General features: G+C 46.8%; 1 non-coding gene across 1 annotated transcript; it reads left to right on the top strand.

Moving 5' to 3' along the window:
* The first annotated feature begins 12763 nt into the window (after nucleotides 1-12763).
* On the top strand, nucleotides 12764-12913 carry LOC120362920 (U12 minor spliceosomal RNA). Its single transcript, XR_005578708.1, has one exon. It is a non-coding gene; the product is annotated as a U12 minor spliceosomal RNA (small nuclear RNA).
* Nucleotides 12914-14169: the final 1256 nt, after the last annotated feature.

Genomic DNA, 14169 nt, shown 5'->3' with positions numbered 1-14169 from the left:
TTGAACAAGGGAAGCAGTCCCTGTGATAAATCAAGTAGCTGACTGACAATTATTCACTTTACTTAACATATACGAAGGGCTGTAAAAGCTCAGGGACTTTATTCACTAGAAGCAAAGAACCCCTGACCCATTCTTTCAAACAGAACCTTTTTTCTTTAGCTCATGAATGAAGGAAGACCACCACAAGTGGCCCCTGAACAGGGACATGAGATACGGGAACTTAATGAAGAAGGTCTGATGGAGCAGAGGCGGTGAAACTGATGAGACGGATGAGGAACCCCAATATGCCCGCAGTGAATATAAGGTCAGTACCCTAAAGAGGTACTGGAGGGGGAGGTTTCTGAATCAGGGTAGCATGGGGCAGAATTTGTCTACTAAGGAGTAGAAGTATGTGCAGTTGCTTAAAGTTTTACTTACAGAATCTGGTGCTCAGGTCAGTTCTCAAACATTAACTAAGCTTCTGTAGGAAGTCATTACACCTAACTCATGGTTTCCACAAACAGGCACCTCGATGTGGAAAACTGGGACCAGGTAGGAGAAGGTTTGAAATGGGCTCATCAAGGCGGGGCGCGGTGGCTCACGCCTGTAATCCCACCACTTTGGGAGGCTGAGGCGGGTGGATCACGAGGTCAAGAGATCGAGACCATCCTGGTCAACATGGTGAAACCCCGTCTCTACTAAAAATACAAAAAATCGGCTGGGCATGGTGGCATGTGCCTGTAATCCCAGCTACTCAGGAGGCTGAGGCAGGAGAATTGCCTGAACCCGGGAGGCAGAGGTTGCGGTGAGCCGAGATCGCGCCATTGCACTCCAGCCTGGGTAACAAGAGTGAAACTCCGTCTCAAAAAAAAAACAAACAAACAAACTAGAAATGGGCTCATCAAAAAAGTCTTAAAATAGATCCCTGTTTTCTTTGCTTGCAGTTTGGTGCATACTGTTTTCCTGCCATTATCCCTTTCTTTTTCTTTTTTTTTTGAGATGGAGTTTTGCTCTTGTTACCCAGGCTGGAGTGCAATGGCGCGATCTCGGCTCACCGCAACCTCCGCCTCCCGGGTTCAGGCAATTCTCCTGCCTCAGCCTCCTGAGTAGCTGGGATTACAGGCACGCGCCACCATGCCCAGCTAATTTTTTGTATTTTTAGTAGAGACGGGGTTTCACCATGTTGACCAGGATGGTCTCGATCTCTTGACCTAGTGATCCACCCTCCTTGGCCTCCCAAAGTGCTGGGATTACAGGCCTGAGCCACCACGCCCGGCCTCTTTCTTTTTTTTTTTTTTTTAAAGATGGGGGTTCACCATGATGGCCAGGCTGGTCTTGAACTCCTGACCTCAGGTTATCCACTCACCTTGGCCTCCCAAAGTGCTAGGATTACAGGCGTGAGATACCGCGCCTGACCCACCATTGTCCGTTTCTTATTCAAGTGAGTAGCAGGAGCCATGCTCTGACTCTCCAATACTGAAAGAGCCTTCTGGTTCACCAACAGCGCCCACTCAAAGTGAGAAACAGGAGAGAGGGGAGGAGAGCTGGTCTGCACTGCCTCCTTCAGTAGCAGAAACACGCTAGTACAAAAAATTCTGCCCGCTGCAGCTATAGTCGGGGAACCCTTAGGACCTTGTGCTTTTCCTATTACCGTAAGGGCCACTCCAAACAATCCAAAACTTGTTCATAAACACACTCCCGTAGAATTTAAGCTATTAAAAGCTGATGTGGTTAATATGGGGAAGGACAATAATAATAAAGTTCAAAATAACATGCATAAGATGTTACCATTCACTAAAGTTCATTCAGAAGTTATAAAAAGGCTAAGGAATTCAACCTCAGGAGGCATAGCTAACAAGTTGCAGCTGCAGGCTTATCACCTGTCCGCAGACCCCCTCCCTATGCCTCTCTAATTCCTGTGGGGCTTGGGCCCCCGTTCCTAGAAGTGCGGACCGGAGAGCTTTCCTGAGACAAGGGCTCGGCTCTCCCACAGCCCAAGGCCCTTCTACCGGCGCAACAGGTACTGGAAGGAAACCGTAAGACAACTTTCCGCGCAGCGCACGCCGAGAATCACGGTAAGAAAAGAGGGCCCTGCAGAATAAAGAGAGGCTATGGTAGAGGACAGACAGAAATCCTGCCCTACCAGGCAGGTGGGGGACCAGTCACCCCTCAAAGGTTGTCTATTAGCCTGACCCAAAAGGTGGCTGGGAGCAGTGAGGAAAGGACTTCACCAATTCAGGTAGAGATTCAAGCCTGACGCTGGCATAAAGCAGCAGCCACCAGTGTGAGCGAGTCTGAGCCGATGGAGCGCCGAGGGCAGCGGGGCAGCACTTGCTGGTAGGGCGGCAAGAGCAGCTTGCTACCCCAACTGGGAGTGTGTCAGTGGATGTGAACACACCCGGACGCCAGAGAGGCTCAGTTTTGTCCAGTGAGGAGTCCTGGGGTGGCAGAGGTGTGCGGGTGCTGGAGGCGTTTTAAGAGTGGACTGTACATTACCAGCGAAGTGTGGGGCTAACTGGGACTAGGGGTGAACATCCTTAGGGGCTACTGCATACGGCTGAAGGAGGTATTACCCTAGTCTAGGTATTGTGGGGAAGTAATGAACTCTCCAATGTCATGTAGTGTTGGAAACACTCCCACAAGGGAGACAGTCTAATGGGTCCAAAGTGAAAGTGACTGTGCGCCAAGAGGGAGGAAAAGAATCCAAGGAATTAAAGCCCACTCCCTTACAGTGCATGCTAAAGAATTTCCAGACAGCTTACGGTAAAGCTGACACCCCCGCCCCCCAAAGGCGAACTCAGAAATAGAATGGCCTGGTTTTGGCGCAGGTTGGCCGCCAGGGGGCGCCCTTGATTGGCGAATCACCGGCTGGGTTTTTGAAATAACAACAGGGGTAACAGATGAACCTGGACACCCATTTTGTTTCCCAGTTTGCTCCAGACATCCGGAACAACCTTTAAAAAGCCGAAGATGGCCCTCAAACCCCACAAGACTTCCTTAACCTGGAGACTTCCTTAACCTGGTCTTCAATCAATAGACGAGGCTAAACCTCAACAGCCTGGCTGTGGCACCCAGGGGCACAAAAGAAAAGATCCAACAGCAGTGCACCTCCAAGGACATGTTTCAAGTGCAGCAAGGAAGACATTCGGCACAGGCATGTCCCAATCCGTGGGTGCCAAAAAGCCCTTGCTCATCTGCTAGCACACAGGTCACTGGAAGCTGACTGTCCTCACCAGGCAGACAGAAAAGCCTGAACGTCCAACCTGCAACCCCTTCACCAAGACGAAAGGTGAGGAACTGCTCGCACACCCAGTTCCTTGACCTAGCTGCTGAAGACAGCCAGGCCCGGACCTCTGGCCCCATCTACCGTCACTGTATCGGAGCCCAGGTTAACTCTGTCAGTAGCAGATAAGACAATCTTTTTTTTTTTTTTTTTTACAAGCAAAATTCAATCTCATCTTTAATCAATACCCAGGCGACCTACTCTGCTTTGCCTGAATTCCCAGGACCAAATGACCCTCTCAGGTCTCAGTTGTGGAGGAGGTTAAGGAGTCACCTCACGCCCACGCGCCACCAGACCCCTTACATATTCCTTATTTAATACCGTTTTCTCACACTCTTTCCTTACATGCCTCACTGTTCTACTCCCATTCTAGCCGGAACTCCCATCACTAATTATTTACCAACTCTTCCAAGCTGCACACCACCCAGCTAAGGCAAGAATTACACACTGCCGAGGACACCAAACAGGATTAGATGATGTCTCAAGAGGGACCAGAAAGGCCGACAAGGTAGGAAAAGAAGTCTGTTTCCTCTGCCCCTGTCCCTCTCCCCCTCCTCACCCCCACAATTCAAACCCAGTATTCTGCCACCAAAAAACCTTCACTCTTAAAACAAGGAGCCTCCTTCCAAGGGAACTGGATAGCCAAACAAACTGAGGAAATTCTAACATCTCTTATCAATGCACACCCTCTGTACCTTCTCCTTCACCCTTCTAATCCCCACCCCACACCTGTTTACACACTAAAAAAACCAAACTGTCTTGTATGCTCTGTCACTTCCTCTCAAGGAGCCCTCCACTGTCCTCCTATCCCTACACATCAGCTGAGAACGTCTCTCCTCATAACATATCAAATATTAAAAGTCCTCTCCCCTTCCCCATGCACGCGCACACGTCTCAAGAGGAGTTTATCCATTCCTGTTTTTCCCTTTCCTCTACTGCCCACTCAGCTATCCCAGTTTCTCAGCCCTAGGACCATATTCCCATTCGCTTCTCACACACCATCCAAAAAGGCTCTGCCTTTGTAGACAGAGCCTTCACCCTGACTATCCCACTGTCCTTGGTAACAGAGCTACCAAACTTCTCTCCACATATACTGCCGATTATGACCACGCAAAACTCCCTCACCCTGCCATCGAAAGTCCCGTAACTCTGTATACCCCAAAACGTGGCCAAGCCCCCATATGTGTCACCTCTTTCAACAAACACATACACATAGGCACCATCCCTCCCTCTGCCTGTGGTTCTACTCAAACCATCTCCCATCCCTCACTCTCCCCTGAAGCTAACGGCGCTTTTACCCAGCCCCTCCACATTACCTCCTCTCCTGCCTCTCAAACATGGAAACCCCTTCCTGAGACAGGAGTCCTCAAAGGGGTCTCTCTTTCCTCCTCACTCAGGGTTGCTAAAGCTGGACCAGTTCCCTCCAAATAAGGAACCTACACACTCCAACACCTATTCTCAATCCCTTGTCCATTTACATTAACACCAGAGGCATCTTCTTCCTCTGAGATCTACAACCTATTTGTCTCCCTACCAACTAGACAGGTACTTGCACCCTAACCTACCTCCATTAAATTAACCTTGTCCTCCAAACTAAAAAACTCCCTGTCCCTACTATACTGCACGCCCACCCCCACTAAAAAAATACATCGTTCATTCCCTTATTAGTAGCCCTTGAAGTCACAACTAGTGTCGGGTTAGGAGCAGGAAGTCTAAAAACCTTGTTATATTTCTAGTAGCTCTCCCAAAATTTCCAATCGTCAGTAAAAAAAAAAAGAAACCATAGCAAAGTCTATCACTAACCTTCAAAACCAACTAGACTCTTTAAAAGCAATCACTTGGCTGGGCGCAGTGGCTCAAGCCTGTAATCCCAGCACTTTGGGAGGCCAGGGCGGGTGGATCACGAGGTCAAGAGATCGAGACCATCCTGGTCAACATGGTGAAACCCCGTCTCTACTAAAAATGCAAAAAAAAAAAAAAAAAAATTAGCTGGGCATGGCGGTGCGTGCCTGTAATCCCAGCTACTCAGGAGGCTGAGGCAGGAGAACTGCCTGAACCCAGGAGGCGGAGGCTGCGGTGAGCCAAGATCGCGCCATTGCACTCCAGCCTGGGTAACAACAGCGAAACTCTGTCTCAAAAAAAAAAAAAAAAAAGCAATCCCTTTACACAAACCTCAGAGGCCTAGACCACCTCACTGCTGGGGGGCTGGGGGGGGTGGAATTCTGTGCCTCTTTTTAAATAACCAGTGCTGTTTTTACCTCAGTAAATCTAGATTACTACAAAATACTATCAAAAGGCTCAAAGACCAAACCCAAAAATTTAAGACATTCTACTGCCTGGCCCTGCTGGCCCGGTTGGTCTCTCAGCTCCTGGGCTCCCTGGCTGCTTCCCCTCCTCTTGGTCTTTGGTCCTTACCTCTTACGACTTTTCACACAGTTTTTTGCAGAATCAATTAGAAGCTTTTGCCCGTGGCACATTACAGGACATGATGGTGTTCCAGGACTACCAACTTGCAAGCCAGTCTCACCCCAGCCAGTGTCCCTACTCAGCGCCCCTTTTCACACACACACACACACACGGCGCCCCTTTTCACACACAAAAACAAACGGCGCCCCTTTTCACACACAAACACACACACACACACAGAGACATACATCAATCAAAAGGCTGGAATTGTAGGGTCACAGCAAGGCAAGCCCACAGACCCCCCTCGCCATTCTCCCCTGCTAAGCCAAACTCAGGCCCTGTAAACGGGGCACCTACGTTCCAGGATGTGGTCGCACCCGGCTCTCAAACCCAGAATACTGACCCAATTAAGCAGAATGTTTGCCCTTAAGAACCAAGATGTGGTTTTTCTTAGAATAGCACCTGGCTCCCTGCTAACTCCTGTATAACCCTCACAGTCTGTGCGCCAGGCTGCTGCCTTAACTGCCTGGGGTGAGGCAGCCAGCCTCGCCGGTTGAAATAAACTTGCTAAACCAGACCCTAGGTCTGCCTCCCCATCCTTTTAGTCAACCTTACAACAGCTTAAAGCTATTACCAGTGCTGTCTGTGAAAAGTGCTTAACTCGCACACAGAACAACCCTAGACAAGGACCAGTCTGGCCCCCAGGAATTCACCTGCTGTGAGAACCTGACTGTAGATTTTACTGAGTTACCCTGTAAGAGTTCTTAAGTATTTATTGGTCTTTCTATGCACCTGTTCCAAGTGGGTAAAGCTTTTCCCCAACTGAAAAGGCCTGAGAAGCAACTGGGTGTTACTAGCACACATTATTCACAACTTTGAGGCACCTTTGAATATCGGGTCAGATAATGGCCCGCTATTTGTAGCTGAAGTTGTTCAACACCTATCTAGTTATTAAAAACAAGATGGAAGCTGCATACTGCATACTGTCCCAACAGTTAAGGAAAAGTTGAAAGGATGAACCAAGCAATAAAGCAATTGTTAAAAAAACTTCTGTCGGCCGGGCGCGGTGGCTCAAGCCTGTAATCCCAGCACTTTGGGAGGCCGAGGCGGGTGGATCACAAGGTCGAGAGATCGAGACCAACCTGGTCAACATGGTGAAACCCCGTCTCTACTAAAAATACTAAAAATTAGCTGGGCATGGTGGCACGTGCCTATAATCCCAGCTACTCAGGAGGCTGAGGCAGGAGAATTGCCTGAACCCAGGAGGCGGAGGTTGCGATGAGCCGAGATCGCGCCATTGCACTCCAGCCTGGGTAACAAGAGCGAAACTCCGTCTCAAAAAAAAAAAAAAAAAAAAAAAGACTTTAAAGGGGGGAATGTGGAAGCTTTACTGTCTCCAGACTCCTGCTTATCTCTGTAATTCCTGTCTAGTAGCAAGGTTGACAAGTCAATATAACAAAATTATAAGTTTTCTCAGAATTGTCACGAATTAAATAATTTACGGTCTTTGTCTGAAACTGTGGAAACACTGGGCATTTTAAGAAGGAATGTCCTCAGACTAATGGCAAAAGGGATCTTACAACGCGGTATCCCTGCCAACAGAAAAAATGCCAAGAATTTGCGCTCAGTGTAGTGAAGGAAACCATTGGGCTAATCAATTCCGCTCAAAATTTCATCAGAATGGCACTCCTATGTCAGGAAACAAAAGTGTGATGGGGGGTGGAGGGGGAGGTGGATCCAGCTCCCTCAAACAATGAGGGCACTTCCCATCCAGACCACAACCCCACTTCAGGGGTGGGTCCTCGGAGGAACATATTCCCTCTCCACAGAACATCTGGAAGTGCAGGATTAGATCTCCCAGTTAGAGAACAAGTCACGTTACTTGGAGAAGACAGACCCACCTTTTGGGGACCTTTGCCAACAGAATATTATATGGAATTAATCGTGGGTAAAAGCCATCCTAACTTACAAGGCATTACCATTGTCCCTGGAGTTGTTGACTGACTGTGAAGGAGAAATTCAAGTAATTGTCACAGGATCTCTGGGTTTTTGAACCAGAAGAATATATTGCTCAGCTATTGCTTATTCCCTGCAAGTCACACCCTTCTCGAAGAAAAGCGAGACGGGATAAAATCAAGGATTTGGGAGTACAACTACACGGGAAATTCACCTCTCCCAGCCCACAGATTCTAATCGACCTGTGCAAATTAAAGGAAAGAAGTTTTGTGGGCTTACGGACATGGGAGCGGACGTGTCAGTAATATCTAAAAACAACTGGCCCTCATCTTGGCCTTTACAATTGGTCTGTACATCCTTAGTGGGAGTAGGAACAGCTCAAAGTGTTCCGCAGAATACTAAAATTTTACCCTGCCTCCGTCCAGATGGGCAATCATGTACTTTTTTTTTTTTTTTTTTGGAGACGGAGTTTCACTCTTGTTGCCCAGGCTGGAGTGCAATGGCGCGATCTCGGCTCACCGCAACCTCCGCCTCCTGGGTTCAGGCAATTCTCCTGCCTCAGCCTCCTGAGTAGCTCGGATTACAGACATGCGCCACCATGCCCAGCTAATTTTTTGTATTTTTAGTAGAGACAGGGTTTCACCATGTTGACCAGGATGGTCTCGATCTCTTGACCTCATGATCCACCCGCCTCGGCCTCCCAAAGTGCTGGAATTACAGGCTTGAGCCACCGCGCCCGGCCGCAATCATGTACTTTTCACACATGTTGCAAATATAGGTGTTAATCTGTGAGGCCGAGACATACTTACACCATGGGATATGAGACTTATGAATGAGCAAATTGATAGTCTAGGATTTAAAATGTTGAAAAAGATGGGTTATCAGAGCGGAAAAGGCTTAGGAAAGTCCCTGCAGGGAAGCCCTGATCCATTATCTATAATTGGGCAAACAAACAAAACAGCTAGGCTTTCAAAATTTCTTGGGTGCATTGCAACAAGGTTTACTGTCCCTAAAAGCCATTCCAACAGATCTCAGATTTTGTTCTACTATACTATTGCATGAGAAGGACAAGCCTCAATTTGCATTCTCTGTGCCTTCTATTAGAGAGAGCCTGTCTCTCACTATCAGTGCAAAGTTTTACCCCAAAACATTCTCACCAGTCCTACATTATGCCAGCATTTTGTAGGAAAAGCATTAAAGGAGCCTTGAGTATGTTTCCCACCCCTTACGTCACTCATTACATGGATATTCTTTTGGCCACTGCTACAAATCAAATACTACACCAGCTATGTAGAGAAATAAAACGAGCCCTGACTAAGTGGAATCTCAAAATAGCTCCTGAAAAGGTGCAAACGACCTCCCCATATGAGTACATAGGAACTACTGTTATTGAAAGAAGTTTTAGGCCTCAAAAAGTAGCTCTTTGTAGAGACAGATTACAAACTCTGAATGATTTCAGTAATTATTGGGGGATACTAATTCGCTGAGCCCAGTGCTAGGTATTGCTTAACAACTCAAACACCTCTATCAAACACTCCAAGGAGATTCTTCATTAGATTCTCCCTGGAAAGTTACTAAGGAGGCAGAAGCTGAGTTGCAGCTTGTAGACAGAACAAGTGCTTCAGGAATGACATGCCTACTGACTCCACCCACAAAAGCCTCTGTGTTTATTCTTCCCACTCTCCATTCTCCAAGAGGACTCTTCTTTTTTTCTTGGCGGAGTTTTGCTCTTTCACCCAGGCTGGAGTGCAATAGCTCAATCTCGGCCCTGCTGCAACCTCTGCCTTCTGATTTCAAGCCATTCTCCTGCCTCAGCCTTCCAAGTAGCTGGGATTACAGGTGCCCACCATCACACCTGACTAATTTATGTATTTTTAGTAGAGACGAGGTTTCACCATGTTGGCCAGGCTGGCCTCGAACTCCTGACCTCATGATCTGCCCACCTCAGCCTCCCAAATTGCTGGGATTACAGGTGTGAGCCACCACTTTTAGGAAGGTTCATAGACAAGATTATAATGGTAATAGAATCACTTTTTCTATCCAATCAGACAGTCAAATCCTTCCAAGTTTACCTTTCTTTAATCACAAAACTTACAACAACAGCCAAACTAAATCAAAAATGCTTACAGGATATGACCCTGATTAAGGGTGTTATCTTGGATTCACAACAGCAGGCTGTGGAATGCATGGCAAATCGCCCTCACAGATTTTGTAGGAGTTATAGACAACCATTATCTTTCAGGTAAGATTACACCCTTAAATCCTCCCTGTGATTACTCATCACAAGCCTATTCCAGGTGGACAGAATTATTTTACTGATGGCTCTTCTAAAGGCGGTACAGGTATTTATGGAACTAAACATGCTCAAACAATCAAAACCCCTGAAGTTTCAGCTCTACGTTCAGAATTACTGGCAGTTGTTCAGGTTCTGCAGCTCACAGCTTTATCCCCTATTAATATTGTCTCTGATTCGGCTAGCCAGTCGCACTGAGAGTGCCACTATTAAAAGCTCCGTAGAACCAGAACGGCTTAATTCTTAAGACATCAAGTTACTCATTCTCATGCTGCTCCTTTTCATATTTCTCCTATCCTATCACACAACTTCATGGAACATTACCTCTAGGCAATGAGAAAGCAGACAAGCTAATTGGTTCTTTATTTCAACAGGTCCAAAATACCTATGCATTACATCAAAACACCTCTGCCCTCACTTGCATGTTTCATCAATCTCACAGCCAGGTTTGAGCCATTGTGCAAGCCTGCCCCACCCGCCAGCATATCCCTGGTGTTCCACCCGTGGAAGGGTGTAACCCTCGAGGCTTAGCTCCAAAATGCAATTTGACAGACGGATGCTACATGTATAGCAGGCTTCTTCGGCAAGCTCAGCTATGGTCACGTAACTGTAGATGTCTATCTCATGTTACACGCTACATGTCAAACAGGAGAAACAGCTGGTCATGTCTGATGACACTGTCATCAATTGCCCATATGGGGGTCCCTAAACAATTCAAAACTGACACTGGACCCGCTTATATCAAGTCATGCTTTCCAAAACTTTTTACAATTGTGGGCAATCAAACACAAAACAGGAATTCAATACAATCCCAAAGACAAGGGATTATCCAGCAGGCACATCAAACACTAAGACGAATACTGAAACAACAAAAATGGGGAAGAGGAGACCAATTACCACCTCAAACAAAATTGCATTTGGCCTTGTTTAATTCACAGGTGGTAAGACTCCAGGAGAAAGACACTGGCAAGTGTTAGAGGAAAAGATGCAAGTTTATCCGAAAGCGTTACTGAAAAGAAATCCCCAAAAAAGGCCCATGCAAAGGCCCGGCGGATTTGCCGACATGGGAAGAGGGTATGCTTGTATGTGGGTGCCCTCTAATATGTGTGACCATGGAACAGGACACTGGAGGGATCCATGGTGGCCAACTGATGAGCCATGAGCCAACTGGATCTGAACGCGAAGATGGAACAACGGCCAACCAGGGTCACAATCACAACCAAACCCGTAACACGGGGACAAATCAAGCAAATCATTAGGAGGCTGAGAAACTGCTGGAGTGCCAGGGTCAGGCAAAAACCCCGACTCCATGTTTGCCGTGGTGTCCTATTTATGTTTCCCCTACGTAGAGGCAAAAACGTACTGGACATAGGTTCTGTTCCCAACCCTCCAGCAGTGCAGTTGGTACTCTGGAGTGATACTCCTGAAATGTATCACAATAGGGAAGCATAGGCTCCAGGACCCGTGACTGCCCCGGACACAGAACAACTAAACTCTCATTTATGAAACGTGGCATTTGGGTCAGAACACTATCCAATAATAGTAACTCTGTTCAATGTACTTTAATATCACCTTCATTAGAAACATTACCACTCAATTTACAGTCTGTGTGTTCAATCCTTAACTTATTCTAGCAACTCCAGGTAAGTATCACCCAACTGACTTCCCTCTCTTATCAATTTTATTATTGCCTTAATCATAACACTATATGAAAACAGAACATATCCACCCCTAATAAAATTCTTAGTCGTATTCCTGGATTATGGATTCCTGTCAATTTGTCTGATCCATGGGCTGCTACGTTCGCTTTGCATTTTGTGAACCTTCTTACCAGCTCATTTGTCGTACTCATAGAGCCTTAGGCATGATAATTTTTGCTACAATCTCCTTGGTCACACACATAACTTCTGTTGTAGTGTCCTCAGTAGCACTAGTTTGATTCAAACAGCCCAATATGTAGAAAGTTGGACAAGTACCGCTGATCAGACATGGATGCTTCAAAATAAAATTGATGTGGAATTACAAACAGAAGTAGCAATGCTGCCAGGCGCAGTGGCTCACGCCTGTAATCCCAGCACTTTGGGAGGCCAAGGCGGGTGGATCACGAGGTCAAGAGATCCAGACCAGCCGGGTGTGGTGGCTCAAGCCTGTAATCCCAGCACTTTGGGAGGCCGAGGCGGGTGGATCACGAGGTCAAGAGATCGAGACCAACCTGGTCAACATGGTGAAACCCCGACTCTACAAAAAATACAAAAAATTAGCTGGGCACGGTGGCGCGTGCCTGTAATCCCAGCTACTCAGGAGGCTGAGGCAGGAGAATTGCCTGAACCCAGGAGGCGGAGGTTGCGGTGAGCAGAGATCGCGCCATTGCACTCCAGCCTGGGTAACAAGAGCGAAACAACATCTCAAAAAAAAAAAAAAAAAAAGCTGGCACGGTGGCACGTGCCTGCAATCCCAGCTACTCAGGAGGCTGAGGCAGGAGAACTGCCTGAACCCAGGAGGCGGACGTTGCAGTGAGCCGAGATCGTGCCATTGCACTCCAGCCTGGGTAACAAGAGCGAATACTCTTGTCTCAAAAAAAAAAAATAGAAGTAGCAATGCTAAAGACTACTGTTTAGTGGCTGGGAGAACAAGTACAAAGTTTGCAATTGCAGCAGCAATTGCACAGTAATTTTAAGCATACTCACATCTGTGTAACCAATGTGGAATACAATCAAAGTGAATATTCATGGAACCTCAGAAGCTTTTACATCCAATGTTACTTTTGATATCAGTGATTTATAAAAAACATTTTTTGACGTGAATAAATAGACTGGAGACTATCAGCCTTCTTTAAAAGCTTGGACATGCCTTAAACTTATGAGTAAGGAAAATAACGATTTGGGGTGATGCCAGAATCCTCACTGATAATGTGAGACGAATTTTTGAGTCGGTAAAGGACGCTGCTGAGGTGACCCGCCTACTTTGCAGTATGCCTGGGAGCCTCAATCTGCCCGACCCCATTTAAAAAAAATAAATTAAGGCCAGGCGCGGTGGCTCACGCCTGTAATCCCAGCACTTTGAGAGGCCTAGGCGGGTGGATCACGAGGTCAAGAGATCGAGACCATCCTGGTCAACATGGTGAAACCCCATCTCTACTAAAAATACAAAAAATTAGCTGGGCACGGTGGCACGTGCCTGTAATCCCAGCTACTCAGGAGGTTGAGGCAGGAGAATTGCCTGAACCCAGGAGGCGGAGGTTGTGGTGAGCCGAGATCGCGCTATTGCACTCCAGCCTGGGTAACAAGAGCGAAACTCCGTCTCAAAAAAAAACAAAAAACAAAAACAAACAAAAAATTGATTAATTTAAAAAAAAAAAAAAAAAGCTTGGACAGAATTCCAGCAGGGCTTGGAGAGCCTTAATCCTTGGACCTATCTTAAACATAATCTCAATGTTTCTTTTATTACAGGAAAAATGCTATTATGTCTCCGTTTTCTGTTCCTAGTCTGTAGGATGGTGTGGACCAACAACTGGCAACTGAAAGCTGTCCAGCCTGGAATTGCCTTCATTTAATTAATGTAAAAACTAAAAGGGGGAGATGCTGGTGACCCCAAGAACGTGGGGTGTTACCAACTCAAAACACCTATGGAGGCTTTATGAGTAAACAGCAAACTGTCCTCATGAAAGCAGAATGTCAGCAAACTGACAAACTGTCTGCTGCCAGAAGGAGTGTTGAGGGCAGGTCCTGTGCTCCTGGAGGTTATCTACCTGAATATCTGGAACCTACTGAACAAGGGAGGCAGTCCCTGTGATAAATCAAGTAGCTGACCCACATCACCCCCTCCTCCCTATTCACTGTACTTAATAAATAAGAAGGGCTGTAAAAGCTCAGGGCCTTTGTTTACTAGAAGCAAAGAGCGCCCTGATCTCTCCTCTCAAACAGAACCTTTTATCTTTGTCTTCAATTCTGCATTCGACCTCCTTCCCATGGCACAAAAGCAGACTTGTTCTGAGCCAGTACTAGCTGTTCATCTGTCGTTTTTGCCTTAGTATTTGTTTTTCCTTATGTTTTTGTTTTTGAGACAGTGTCTCACTCTGTTGCCTAGGCTGGAGTACAGTGGTGTGATCTCAGCTCACTTCAACCTCTGCCTCCCAGGTTCAAGCAATTCTCCTGCCTCAGCCTCCCTAGTAACTGGGACTACAGGCATGCGCCACCACGCCCAGCTACTTTTTTGTATTTTTAGTAGAGACAGGGTTTCATCATGCTAGCCA

This window comes from Saimiri boliviensis, chromosome 14 (assembly GCF_048565385.1).
Source record: "Saimiri boliviensis isolate mSaiBol1 chromosome 14, mSaiBol1.pri, whole genome shotgun sequence".
Taxonomy (NCBI): Eukaryota; Metazoa; Chordata; class Mammalia; order Primates; family Cebidae; genus Saimiri; species Saimiri boliviensis.
The sequence above is the reverse complement of the archived record's forward strand: the minus strand, read 5'-3'. Positions and strand labels throughout refer to the sequence as shown.